Source organism: Kogia breviceps, chromosome 10 (assembly GCF_026419965.1).
Source record: "Kogia breviceps isolate mKogBre1 chromosome 10, mKogBre1 haplotype 1, whole genome shotgun sequence".
Lineage (NCBI taxonomy): Eukaryota > Metazoa > Chordata > Mammalia > Artiodactyla > Physeteridae > Kogia > Kogia breviceps.
In genome coordinates this window covers 61245578-61260312 of record NC_081319.1, presented here as the reverse complement: position 1 = coordinate 61260312, position 14735 = coordinate 61245578, and positions in this window count along the sequence as shown.

Sequence of the window (14735 nt, the reverse complement as noted above, 5' to 3'; positions counted from 1 at the left end):
CATGTTCCATCCCAGGGGAAGGACTAGTACAGAATGAGAACCTTCAAACAGAAAATACACAAAATTCAAAATCACACACAACTGAATTCTCTTTTTGGTTCCCACTAAGTTTGGTTCCCACCTCCCATTTCCATGTCCAGCTCTGCAACTCCCCGACCCTGGGCCTAGGCCCCCACTCTCCCAGGCCACTTGGAAGCTTGCAGGAGTAGCTGTGACATCAGCACCTGTGCCACAAAGGACCACGCCACTGTCCTGGTCACCCAAGGCTTTCTGCAGGAAGGACTCTCCTCTACAAAATACAGTTCTCACCAGAGAGAATATACAACGTCATCGTAAATGCACTAAAAAACCCACCCATGTAACAATAAACGAGTGTTCTGAATCAAATTCTTAACACACAATTAGACACTCTTCAAGAAATCTTGGGCTAAAGCTTAAACCATTTCAAACAAATACTAACATTACATCAGTTTCTTTACATACAATGCCGCTTTTGAAATAGAAAACATGACATCAAAACTTAAACTTGTGTTGCTGGCCTTTAACACTGTTGCCATGTTACCTGCCCCACACAGAATCTTGGGCGCTTCTTCCGACTTCCTAAAAACTACCAAAACCTGGCCGATGCAACTGCGGGTCCAAGGGAAGCGCCAAGCCCCGAACCACTCTGCTGCTGCTGGTCACTATTCACAGATGACAATGCAGATTATCTCGAGACTGTCACCATGGAGTAAGCTCCTAAAAGAAAACAACAAAACAGTTTAAAGATTTAAAGCAACTATAACTAAAATCATGTTTAAGAGAAAAAAGGCACGAAGCTTTCCAAACAACCTCTTATTTGAATGTACATTACGTGACCTACAAAGACTATTCGGCGAGTCGACAAACAAAATCCACAAAACAAAGTGCCCCGCTTCCTTAAGGACTGTGAAAGAAGGGAAGATACTTCCACTACACTCTGAAAGCACGGGGCTGCACAGGCCACAACTGGCGCACTGGTGGGGAGGAAGCTGGTGGGCGGGGGGGCAGAGGCCTCAGTGGGAAGGAGGGTTTCAAAACTGATCACTGGTACCAGCTGCTTTCCAATTACAATCCTACTCTTGAGATGGACCCAGGTCAATAAAACACCAGACACAGAGAGAAAGGAACAAACCATGAAAAGATGAACAAAAAAATTACACATGAAAGTCATTATTTAGAAACTCTTTTTTTAAAATCTATTTAATTTTTGGCTGCGTTGGTCTTTGTTGCTGTGCATGGCTTTGCTCTAGTTGCAGCGAGCAGGGGGCTTCCCATTGTGGTGGCTTCTCTTGTTGTGGAGCACGGGCTCTAGGCACATGGCTTCAGTAGTTGTGGCATGCGGGCTCAGTAGCTGTGGCTCATGGGCTCTAGAGCACAGGCTCAGTAGTTGTCGCACATGGGTTTAGTTGCTCCGCTGCATGTGGGATCTTACGTTCCCTGACCAGGGATCGAACCCGTGTCCCCTGCCTTGGCAGGCGGATTGGATTCTTCACCTCTGTGCCACCAGGGAAGCCCTAGAACACTATACCTATGTCATCCTTTTAGTTAAAAATCTAGGAAATAGAATCTAGGAAGATGGCGGAAGAGTAAGACGCAGGGATCACCTTCCTCCTCACAGATACATCAGAAATACATCTACACGTGGAACTTCTCCTATAGAACACCCACCGAACGCTGGCAGAACACCTCAGACCTCCGCAAAGGCAAGAAACTGCCCACGTACCTGGGTAGGGCAAAAGAAAAAAGAATAAACAGAGACAAAAGAATAGGGACGGGACCTGCACCAGTGGGAGGGAGTCGTGAAGGAGGAAAGGTTTCCACACACTAGGAGCCCCTTCGCGGGCGGAGACTGCCAGTGGCAGAAGGGGAAGCTTCGGAGCCGCGGAGGAGAGCGCAGCAACAGGGTGCAGAGGGCAAAGCGGAGAGATTCTGCAGAGGATCGGTGCCGACCAGCACTCACCAGCCCGAGAGGCTTGTCTGCTCACCCGCCGGGGTGGGCGGGGCTGGGAACTGAGCCTCCAGTGGATCCCAGGGAAAGGTCTGGAGTTGGCAGAGTGAAAACAGCCTGAAGGGGTTAGTGCACCACGGCTGGCCAGGAGGGAATCCAGTTGAAGTCTGGAGCTGCCAAAGAGTCAAGAGACCTTTTCTTCACTCTTTGCCTCCTGGTGCGCGAGGAGAGGGGTTTAAGAGCGCCACTTAAAGGAGCTCCAGAAACGGGTGCGGAGCTACCGAAGAGACAGGAGACTTTTTCTTGCCTCTTCGCTTCCTGGGGTGCGAGGCGACGGGATTAAGGGCACCGCGTAAAGGAGCTCCAGAAAGGGGCACGAGCCGCGGCTGTCGGCATGGACAACAGAGACGGGTGTGGGATGCTAGGGTTGCTACTGCCGCCACCAAGAGGCCTGTGTGAGAGCACAGGTCACTCTCCACACTGCCCCTCCTGGAAGCCTGTGCAGCCCAACACTGCCGGGGTCCCGGGATCCCGGGAATCAGGGACAGCTTCCCCGGGAAAACGCACGGTGCGCCTCGGGCCGGTGCAGCGTCACGCCGGCCTCTGACGGCGCAGGCCCGCCAGGCGTCCGGGCCCCTCCCTCCCCCTGGCCTGAGTGAGCTACAGCCCCCGAATCAGCTGCTCCTTTAACCCCGTCCTGTCTGAGCGAAGGGCAGACATCCTCTGACGACCTACACGCAGAGGCGGGGCCAAGTCTAAAGCTGAACCCAAGGAGCTGTGCAAACAAAGAGAGGGGGAGGTCTCTCCCAGCAGCCTCAGAAGCAGCAGATTAAAGCTCCACAGTCAACTTGAAGTGCCCTGTATCTGTGGAAAACCTGAATAGACAGCGAAATATCCCAAGTTGAGGAGGTGGACTTTGGGAGCAAGATATACTATTATTTTCCCCTTTTTTCTTTTTGTGAGTCTGTATGTGGGTGCTGCTGTGTGAGATTTTGTCTGTATAGCTTTGCTTTCACCATTTGTCCTAGGGTTAGACCGACCCATTTTTTTGGGGGGGGTTCTTTAATAGAAATTTTTCTTCTTAATAATTATTTTTATTTTAATAACTATATTTTATCCTACTTTATTTTGTCTTCTCCCTTTTCTTCTTCCTTTCTAACCTACTTCCCTCCTTCCTTCCTTCCTCCCTTCCTCCTTCCTTCCTTCCTTTCTCTCCTTTCTGTTTTTTTCTCCCTTTTATTTTGAGCCGTGTGGATTAAAGGCTCTTGGCACTCCAGCCAGGTGTCAAGGCTGTGTCCCTGAGGTGGGAGAACCAACCTCAGGACACTGGTCCACAAGAGACCTCCCAGCTCCACGTAATATCAAATGGCAAAAATCTCCCAGAGACCTCCATCTCAACACCAAGACCCAGCTTCACTCAAGGACAGCAACGAACAGTGCTGGACACCCTATGCCCAACAAAGAGCAAGACAGGTCTACAGCCCCATCCATTAGCAGAGAGGCTGCCTAAAATCATAATAAGGCTACCAACATCCCGATACACACCACTAGACGTGGACCTGCCCACCAGAAAGACAAGATCCAGCCTCATCCACCAGAACAGAAGCACAAGTCCTCCCAACCAGGAAACCTGTTCAAACCACTGAACCAACCTCAGCCACTGGGGACAGCCACCAGAAACAGAGGGAACTATGAACCTGCAGCCTGCAAAAAGGAGATCCCAAACACAGTAATATAAGAAAAATGAGAAGACAGAAAAACACACAGCAGATGAAGGAGCAAGATAAAAACCCACCAGACCTAACAAATGAAGAGGTAATAGCCAGTCTACCTGAAAAAGAATTCAGAATAATGATAGTAAAGATGGTTCAAAATCTTGGAAATAGAATAGACAAATTGCAAGAAACAGTTAACAAGGACCTAGAAGAAATAAAGAGGAAGCAAGTAACGATGAGCAACACAATAAATGAAATGAAAAATACTCTAGATGGGATCAATAGCAGAATAACTTAGGCAGAAAGACAGGTAAGTGACCTGGAAGATAAAATAGTGGCAATAACTACTGCAGAGCAGAAGAAAGGAAAAAGAATGAAAAGAACTGAGGACAGTCTCAGAGACCTCCGGGACAACATTAAACGCACCAACATTTGAATTATAGGGGTCCCAGAAGAAGAAGAGAAAAAGAAAGGGACTGAGAAAATATTTGAAGAGATTATAGTTGAAAACTTCCTTAATATAGGAAAGGAAATAGTCAATCAGGTCCAGGAAGCAAAGAGAGTCCCATACAGGATAAATCCAAGGATAGATATGCCAAGACACATAATAATCAAAATGTCAAAAATTAAATACAAAGGAAACATATTAAAAGCAGCAAGGGAAAAACAACAAATAATACACAAGGGAATCCCCATAAGGTTAACATCTGATCTTTCAGCAGAAACTCTACAAGCCAGAAGGGAGTGGCAGGGCATATTTAAAGGGATGAAGGAAAAAAAACCTGCAACCCAAGATGACTCTACCCAGCAAGGATCTCATTCAGATTTGATGGACAAATTAAAACCTTTACAAACGAGCAAAAGCTGAGACAGTTCAGCACCACCAAACCAGCTTTACAACAAATGCTAAAGGAACTTCTCTAGGCAAGAAACACAACAGAAGGAAAAGAACTACAAGAACAACCCAAAACAATTAAGTAAATGGTAATAGGAACATACATATCAATAATTTCCTTAAATGTAAATGGATTAAATGCTCCCACCAAAAGACACAGACTGGCTGAATGGATACAAAAACAAGACCCATATATATGCTGTCTACAAGAGACCCACTTCAGAACTAGGGACACTTACAGACTGAAAGTGAGGGGATGGAAAAAGATATTCCATGCAAATGGAAATCAGAAGAAAGCTGGAGTAGCAATTCTCATATCAGACAAAATAGACTTTAAAATAAAAACTATTACAAGAGACAAAGAAGGCCACTACCTAATGATCAAGGGATCGATCTATGAAGAAGATATAACAATTGTAAATACTTATGCACCCAACATAGGAGCACCTCAATACATAAGGCAAATACTAACAGCCATAAAAGGGGAAAGCGACAGTAACACAATCATAGTAGGGGACTTTAACACCCCACTGTCACCAATGGACAGATCATCCAAAATGAAAATAAATAAGGAAACACAAGCTTTAAATGATACATTACACAAGATGGATTTACTTGATATTTATAGGACATTCCATCCAAAAACAACAGAATACACATTTTTCTCAAGTGCTCATGGAATATTCTCCAGGAGAGATCATATCTTGGGTCACAAATCTAGCCTTGGCAAATTTAAGAAAATTGAAATCGTATCAAGTATCTTTTCTGACCACAACGCTATGAGACTAGATATCAATTACAGGAAAAGATCTGTAAAAAATACAAACACATGGAGGCTAAACAATACACTACTTAATAACGAAGAGATCACTCAAGAAATCCAAGAGGATATCAAAAAGTACTTAGAAACAAATGACAATGGAGCCACGACGACCCAAAACCTATGGGATACAGCAAAAGCAGTTCTAAGAGGGAAGTTTAGAGCAATACAATCCCACCTTAAGAAACAGGAAACATCTCGAATAAACAACCTAACTTTGCACCTACAGCAATTAGAAAAGGAAGAACAAAAAACCTCCAAATTTAGCAGAAGGAAAGAAATCATAAAGATCAGATCAGAAACAAATGAAAAAGAAATGAAGGAAACAATAGCAAAGATCAATCAAACTAAAAGCTGGTTCTTTGAGAAGATAAATAAAATTGATAAACCATTAGCCAGACTCATCAAGAAAAAAAAGGGAGAAGACTCAAATCAATAAATTAGAAATGAAAAAGGAGATGTAACAACTGACACTGCAGAAATTCAAAAGATTATTAGAGATCACTGCAAGCAACTCTATGCCAATAAAATGGGCAACCTGGAAGAAACAGACAAATTCTTAGAAATGCACAAGGCTGCCGAGACTGAATGAGGAAGAAATAGAAAATATGAACAGACCAATCACAAGCACTGAAATGGAAACTGTGATTAAAAATCTTCCAACAAACAAAAGCCCAGGACCAGATGGCTTCACAGGTGAATTCTATCAAACATTTAGAGAAGAGCTAACACCTTTCCTTCTCAAACTCTTCCAAAAGATAGCACAGGGAGGAACACTCCCAAACTCATTCTATGAGGCCACCATCACCCTGATACCAAAACCAGAAAAAGATGTCACAAAGGAAGAAAACTACAGGCCAATACCACTGATGAACATAGATGCAAAAATCCTCAACGAAATACTAGCAAACAGAATCCAACAGCACATTAAAAGCATCATACACCATGATCAAGTGGGGTTTATTCCAGGAACGCAAGGATTCTTCAATATACGCAAAATCAATCAACGTCATACACCATATCAACAAACTGAAGGAGAAAAACCATATGATCATCTCAATAGATGCAGAGAAAGCTTTTGACAAAACTCAATACCCATTTATGATAAAAACACTGCAGAAAGTAGGCATAGAGGGAACTTTCCTCAACATAATAAAGGCCATATATGACAAACCCACAGACAGCATTGTTCTCAATCGTGAAAAACTGAATCCATTTCCACTAAGATCAGGAACAAGACAAGGTTGCCCACTCTCACCACTCTTATGCAACATAGTTTTGGAAGTTCCAGCCACAGCAATCAGAGAAAATAAAGAAATAAAAGGAATCCAAATAGGAAAAGAGGAAGTAAAGCTGTCACTGTTTGCAGATGACATGATACTATACATAGAGAATACTAAGGATACTCCCAGGAAACTACTAGAGCTAATCAATGAATTTGGTAAAGTATCAGGATACAAAATGAATGCACAGAAATCTCTGGCATTCTTATACACTAATGATGAAAAATCCGAGAGTGAAATTAAAAAAACACTCCCATTTACCATTGCAACAAAAAGAATAAAATATCTAGGAATAAACCTACCTAAGGAGACAAAAGACTTGTATGCAGAAAACTGTAAGACACTGATGAAAGACATTAAAGATGATACAAATAGGTGGAGAAATATACCATGTTCTTGGATTGGAAGAATCAACATTGTGAAAATGACTCTACTACCCAAAGCAATCTACAGATTCAATGCAATCCCTATCAAATTACCACTGGAATTTTTTACAGAACTAGAACAAAAAATTTCACAATTTGTATGGAAACACAAAAGACCCCGAATAGCCAAAGCAATCTTCAGAATGAAAAATGGAGCTGGAGGAATCAGGCTCCCTGACTTCAGACTATACTACAAGGCCAAAGTAATCAAGACAGTATGGTACTGGCACAAAAACAGAAATATAGATCCATGGAACAGGATAGAAAGCCCAGAGATAAACCCACACACATATGGTCACCTTATCTTTGATAAAGGAGGGAAGGATATACAGTGGAGAAAAGACAGCCTCTTCAATAAGTGGTGCTGGGAAAACTGGACAGCTACATGTAAAAGTATGAAATTAGAACACTCCCTAACACCACACACAAAAATAAACACAAAATGGGTTAAAGATCTAAATGTAAGGCCAGACACTATCAAACTCTTAGAGGAAAACATAGGCAGAACACTCTATGACATAAATCACAGCAAGATCCTTTTTGACCCATCTCCTAGAGAAATGGAAATAAAAACAAAAATGAACAAATGGGACCTAATGAAACTTAAAAGCTTTTGCACAGCAAAGGATACCATAAACATGACCAAAAGACAACCCTCAGAATGGGAGAAAATATTTGCAAATGAAGCAACTGAAAAAGGATTAATATCCAAAATTTATAAGCAACTCAGGCAGCTCAATAACAAAAAAACAAACCACCCAGTCCAAAGATGGGCAGAAGAACTAAATAGACATTTCTCCAAAGAAGATATACAGATTGCCAACAAACAGATGAAAGAATGCTCAACATCATTAATCATTAGAGAAATGCAAATCAAAAATACAATGAGGTATCACCTCACACCGGTTAGAATGGGCATCATCAGAAAATCTACAAACAACAAATGTTGGAGAGGGTGTGAGGAAAGGGAACCCTCTTGCACTGCTGGTGGGAATGTAAACTGATACAGCCACTATGGAGAAAAGTATGGAGGTTACTTAAAAACTAAAAATAGAATTACCATATGACCCCACAATCCCACTACTAGGCATATACCATGAGAAAACCATAATTCAAAAAGAGTCATGTACCAAAATGTTTATTGCAGCTCTATTTACGATAGCCAGGACATGGAAGCAATCTAAATGTCCATCAACAGATGAATGGATAAAGAAGATGTGGCACATATATACAATGGAATATTACTCAGCCATTAAAAGAAATGAAACTGAGTTATTTGTGATGAGGTGGATAGACCTGGAGTCTGTCATACAGAGTGAAGTAAGTCAGAAGGAGAAAAACCAATACTGTATGCTAACACATATATATGGAATATAAGGAAAAAAAGTCATGAACAGATTAGTGGTAGGACGGGAATAAAACACAGACCTATTAGAGCATGCACTTGAGGTGAGGATATGGGGAGGGCGAAAGGTAAGCGGTGACGATGTGAGAGAGTGGCAGGGACATATACACACTACCAAAAGTAAATTAGATAGCTAGTGGGAAGCTGCCCCATAGTACAGGGAGTTCACCTCTGTGCTTTGTGACCACCTAGAGGGGTGGGATAGGGAGGGTGGGAGGGAGGGTGATGCAAGAGGGAAGAGATATGGGAACATATGTATATGTATAACTGATTCACTTTGTTGTAAAGGAGAAACTAACACATTATTGTAAAACAGTTACACTCAAATAAAGATGTTAAAAAAAATCTAGGAAATATTTCAGAGGACTAACGTTATGATTGACCATCACTGTGGTACAGCTCATCTAAGTGTATTTACACATTTAAACAACATTTCTCTTCCTGTGCCCTCATTCAATCACGATACCTAGTTCGTTCCACAAAGTGTCTCTGTTTCTAGGTAAGTCCTCGGTGTTAACAGTTTAACACATTTCACTTTCTAGACCCAAGACTCCCTACCGGCACCTTACCTCTTCCTCACCTCACACCAACTGCCTCCCCTGTAATTGTGGTCTCCTTGGTGACCTCAGAGCAAACATTCTGTCCCACCTCCTTTTAAAGAGCCAGCCACCATCTCACTCTGGTCACCCCCGCCCCCCAACCCATGGCCTCCACCTCTCTCACATGTGGTCAACCCATTTCAAAACGAGAAACATCTAAGGAGAACCTGTTCACAACAGTGAATATTTTTGTTGTGATATGCAGGCCTCTCACCACTGTGGCCTCTCCATTTGCGGAGCGCAGGCTCCGGAAGCACAGGCACGGTGGCCATGGCTCATGGGCCCAGCCGCTCCAGGGCATGTGGGATCCTCCCAGACCGGGGCAGGAACCGGCGTCCCCTGCAATGGCAGGCGGACTATCAACCACTGTGCCACCAGGAAAGCGCAGTGAACATTCATAAAAGCAAAGAAATTATGATGTTCTCAGGAATTAAAAAGATTTAAAATTTATGTTAATCTGAACCCCGCCCCCTGCAAAACCCCATGCCTCTGGATGTGAGTTCTGAATAATCAGAAAGGGAAAATTCAGTTATTTCTGTTAAGTGGAATGAAGTACTTTATTCAGAATAGATCGTATCATTTTAGATAATCTGGTTCATTTTGGTTCTTTTTTTTTGATTTTACATTTCCAAAATCGCTTTCATAATTTCTTTCCAGAAATTCTAACGTAAAATTTCAGGTCATGAAACAAAAACAAACCCCTATGATCAAGGCAAAAGTTAAAAAAGAAAAATTGTGTTATGTTCCTAACACAACTTAAAATGTGGGTCCACACACAACAGCAGGTCACCAAACGGTTGTCACACCGTACTGGTAACAACTTTTCCCCAGAGGGAAAGAACGGTGGGTGGGCAACCGTGAAACTGGGGAAAAGAAAACCTGGAGGCGAACATGATGCACTGACATAGTTTTATATCTTTACATTTCTAAGTGCAAATGCCCTCTCAGCTGAAAACGGCTCCAGTTCCTAAGCAGACCTCTGAATACCTTGAAACCTTAGGTTCCCCCAGGCCACCCAAGGACAGGAAGCAGCCCACCACCTCCCAGGCAGCTCTCCAACTTTTTGCTGTCGAGGTCCCTTTATACCCTTAAAAATTGAGGACCCCAAAGAACACTTGCTCATGTGGGATATGTATTTCCAAAATTAATTTGCTCATTTCACTCTGCAGTGAGGGTCACGACGCAATCAGCTCCTGGCCCATCCTAAGCCCAATACACTGCATCTGCTCAGCAGAGGTCTGGGCTACTCCCCCACATCCAGCAGGCACGCATCAACATCCGAGCGATGAGAAGGTCCCTGACAGAATCACCCGTCATCCTAGCATCCTGATGAGGTGCTAGGCCTCCAGCATAACCGAGGGGCCATGGAGTGAGGCAGTGAAGCAAGGTGGAGAGCACGGTGCGCTGGGGCCCCGTGTGAGAACACGCCCAAGCAACACTGACAGGCACGAACTGCAGACACAGCAGCGCGTGGAGAAACGACAGGCATACAAATGACATCCCTGAACCCCACCAAGTCCTCAGTGTGGCACCCCCAGAACCCACTAGCCACCCGCTGCCTGTGCGTCAACTCCCCACACAGACTCCAACGGGGACCGCTCTCCTCCCAGTGGGGCTGGTGGGTGGGTGGAGAGATATTGCATGCAGCAGCCGGTTCCCACGTTTCTAGCAATTAATCCCTCAGCTAGAGGCAGAGAAGGAAAACATGAGAACACGTGCCTGCTTGTAATTCTGACGAGAACACTGGTGGGCAAGGCGGAGGGCAGTGTGAAGGTGCCTGCATCCAGTCTGGGCCTGTGTGCCCTACACTCCACATCAACCCACCGAGGCTGTAACCTCCAGGCACTTTTGGTTTCAACTACACAAATGGTTGGTCTCAGTCAACTTACCTGAGCGCTACATTTCTGAAGAATGATTTTTTTCCGGATTTGTCTTGGGTTTCTCTTTAGGTTTTGCTTTCTGCCCTTTCCCTGCGCTCTGGAAGCGCTTGGTGGCCGCGGCGTGTTTCAGGATACGGTCGCTGCGGCAGTAGACAGAGGCGGGCTGCGCCACGCTCGAGCCCCCGGGGCCGATGCATCTGGCCGCACCAGGCACCTCTACGACCTGCAGGATCACACGCGGCTTCAATGTACTCACCCACTTTGGTGGGTATGGCACTTTGTAACCTAACTATTTAGAGTACCGAGATTACTGCTTTTAATCATGTATGAAAAATTATGAATAAAAATGTACCTTTCTTTATCCAAAACACACCAATCTACCTCCCCTGAGTAAGGCACTCAAGTTCTTAACTGCCCTTCAAGCCACGCATGATAGGCAGAACTCTAAGGGGACCCCGGGACGCACGCTGCACACTTCTGAACACAATGGGATTTCACACCACAAGCAGGTTCCCTTATGGGGCAAATGGGCAGGGACTTTACCAACGAAATTAACATCCCAAGTGAGAGGACTCTGGTTTAGTCCAAGGGGTCCAACTTCATCAACTGAAAACCCTGAAAATGGAACTGAGCCTCCAGGAGAGAGAGGATTCCACTGCTGCCTCTGCTGAGAGGGCGCCCATGCCTAGGCTCCACGGGCAAGGTTGTGAAACGACACCTAGGACACCCGATTAAGCGTGGGTCTCGACTCAGTTTGGAAGGTGGCAGAAGTGTAAGACGTGGAGATCCCCTTCCTCCCCACAGATACATCAGAAATATATCTATACGTGGAACTTCTCCTATAGAACACCCACTGAATGCTGGCAGAAGACCTCAGACCTCCCAAAAGGCAAGAAACACCCCACGTACCTGGGTAGTGCAAAAGAAAAAAGAATAAACAGAGACAAAAGAATAGGGACGGGACCTGCACCAGTGGGAGGGAGCTGTGAAGGAGCAAAGGTTTCGACACACTAGGATCCCCTTCGCGGGTGGAGACTGCCGGCGGCGGAGGGGGGAAGCTTCGGAGCCGAGGAGGAGAGCGTAGCCAAAGGGGTGCAGTGGGCAAAGCGGTGAGACTGCCGCACAGAGTATCCATGCTGACCTGCAGTCACCAGCCCCAGAGGCTTGTCTGCTCACCTGCCAGGGCGGGCGGGGGCTGGGAGCTGAGCCTAGGGCTTCAATGGGATCCCAGGGAGAGGACTTGGGTTGGCAGAGTGAACACAACCTGAAGGGGTGAGTGCACCACGGCTAGCTGGGAGGGAGTCTGGGAGAAGTCTGTAGCCCGGGAAGAGGCAAGAGACCATTGCTTTGGGGTGCGCCAGGAGAGGGGATTAAGTGCGCTGCTTAAAGGAGCTCCAGAGTTGGGCACAGAGCTGCCCAAGAGATAGTTTTATATCTTCACATTTCTAAGTGCAAATGCCCTGTCAGCTGAAAACGGCTCCATTTCCTAAGCAGACCTAAGAATACCATGAAACCTTAGGTTAAGGTCTAGTGCTAGTGTCAAGTAATGACCTAGGATTAGTGTCAAAACCTTAGTTACTTAGAAAATCAGGGCCGAATTTAGGACCTGTGTCAGGGCTTCAGGTCGGGGCAGCGTCAGAGCCTGCACTTCACATACCTGCAGCGTTCTAAATGATAACTATCGTCCAAAAATATATTGATGTTAGGCAACGAAGAGGATTTGAAAGCAAGGCACAATTGCAGGAAACATCGCTGGAAAAATCGCTACAGAGCAACTGAATTACAAAACAGAAGAGAGTCACACATTTAGAAAACACACTGATGCTTGCTTAAGGGGAAAGGTGAGGTGGGATGATGCATAAAACAAGAGTTTGAAATCAGCACAGATGCCGTTCCATAAACCAAATATGTAATCATCAAGACCTACTCATTGGTCAATGATCTGGACTCAACACACCCTATTCACTGCAGAAGAATATATCTGAGTATTACGAATAGTAAAAAGTATTTATTGATATCCCTGTGGAAGTGAATCACGTTAGTGTAAAGTGACATAACCACAGCAGTTAAAATCAGCTAAACCCCATTACAAAAATAAATATATTGAGGAAAAACACATACGCCCTTTGGTGAACCAAACAACCGCGAAATGCTAATCAGTGCTACAAAGAATTCTGACTTCGCATTCGTCAAAAGGGCCATCTTGGAAAAGTGTAAAACCAGAAATGCGGCTCAGGGAATGGAGAAAAGAAAGCCTTGTTATCCTGATGGGGGGGATGTAAATAGCCAACGGCCACTCTGGAGAAGTGTGTGGTGTTTCCTAAAAGTTCTAAAAAATAGAGCTACAGACCATACGGCACTTCCAATCTTGGGCGTATATCTTGGTAAAACCAAAAATCTACAGGACACAGGCACCCCTACGTTTAGTGCTGCTCTGCTTAGAAATGCCTCGACTTGGGTACAACATACATGTCCTTGGAAGGAAGAAATGGATAAAGAAGATGTGGTACTTATGTACACTGGAATATTCCTGAGCAATTAAATCAGTGAAATAAGGCCAGTTGCAGCAACTCGTGGAGACTGAGGTACGATCATTCTAAGTGACCTAAGTCAGACATTCTAGAGACTTATCATAAGGTATCACTTATAGGTGGTATGTAAAAATGACTACACATGAACTCAATTACAAAACAGGAACACAGTCACACATTTAGAAAACACACTTATGACTGCTAAAAGAGAAAGGTGGGGTGGGGTGATGCATAAACCAGGAGGTTGGAATTAGCATAGATACGGTTCCATAAACAAAATACGTAATCAACAGGATTTGCTGTATAGCTCAAATAGCTGGACTCAGCACACTGCTGTCACCGGAAAAGCGTATATAAGACTGTAAGAATCTATAAAAGAATTTATTGATGTCTCTCCTTAAGTGAATCAAGTGGATAGATGTAGTGCAGGAAGAATCATAGCATTGAAAATCAGCTATACCCCATTATAAAATTAAATAACAAGAAAAAAAAAAAAGACAGTGAGAGGGAGAGAAATTCTTACCACATGTGTTCAAGGGCTGTGATGCAACCTGGGCTGATCACATCTAGACACACAGCTGGATGGGACCTAAGGCTCTACACTCGTGGGTCTGAGAGGCTTGCTGAGGATGGGACAGCAAATGCAGCACTTTTAGAGTAACACTGCCTGGCCCCCGTTCCATGGGTCCCATACCTCCAGGTGCAGAGGACCCTTCCTACAGCTAAAACATGAATGGGACATCCAGAGGATGGTACACCGTCTGTTCGGGAAGAGTTTGGAAGAGGTATCGCTTTGCACCAGTCAGAATGGCCAACCTCACAAAGTGTAAAACCTGAAAGGCAGGACAGGGCGTGGATAAAAGGGAACCCTGACAAGCTGATGGTGGGAATGTAAATTGCTAATAGGCACTCTGGAGAAGTGGGTGGGGATTCCTTACAAATCTAAACAACAGCTTCAGAGCATATTGTGCTTCCACTCCTGGGCCTGTATCTTGGGAAAAAAAAAGGTAAATTGACAGTACCCGGGCACTCCAAAATTTATGCAGCCCTGTTTACAAGAGCCTCTACTTGGAAGGTACCTAAACATCCTTGGAAAGAAGACTGGATAAAGAAATTATGGTAGATATGTACAATGGAATATTACTCAGCCATACAATGAATGAAATAAGGCCACTTGCAGCCACTCGGAAAGACCTAGATACATTCATACTAA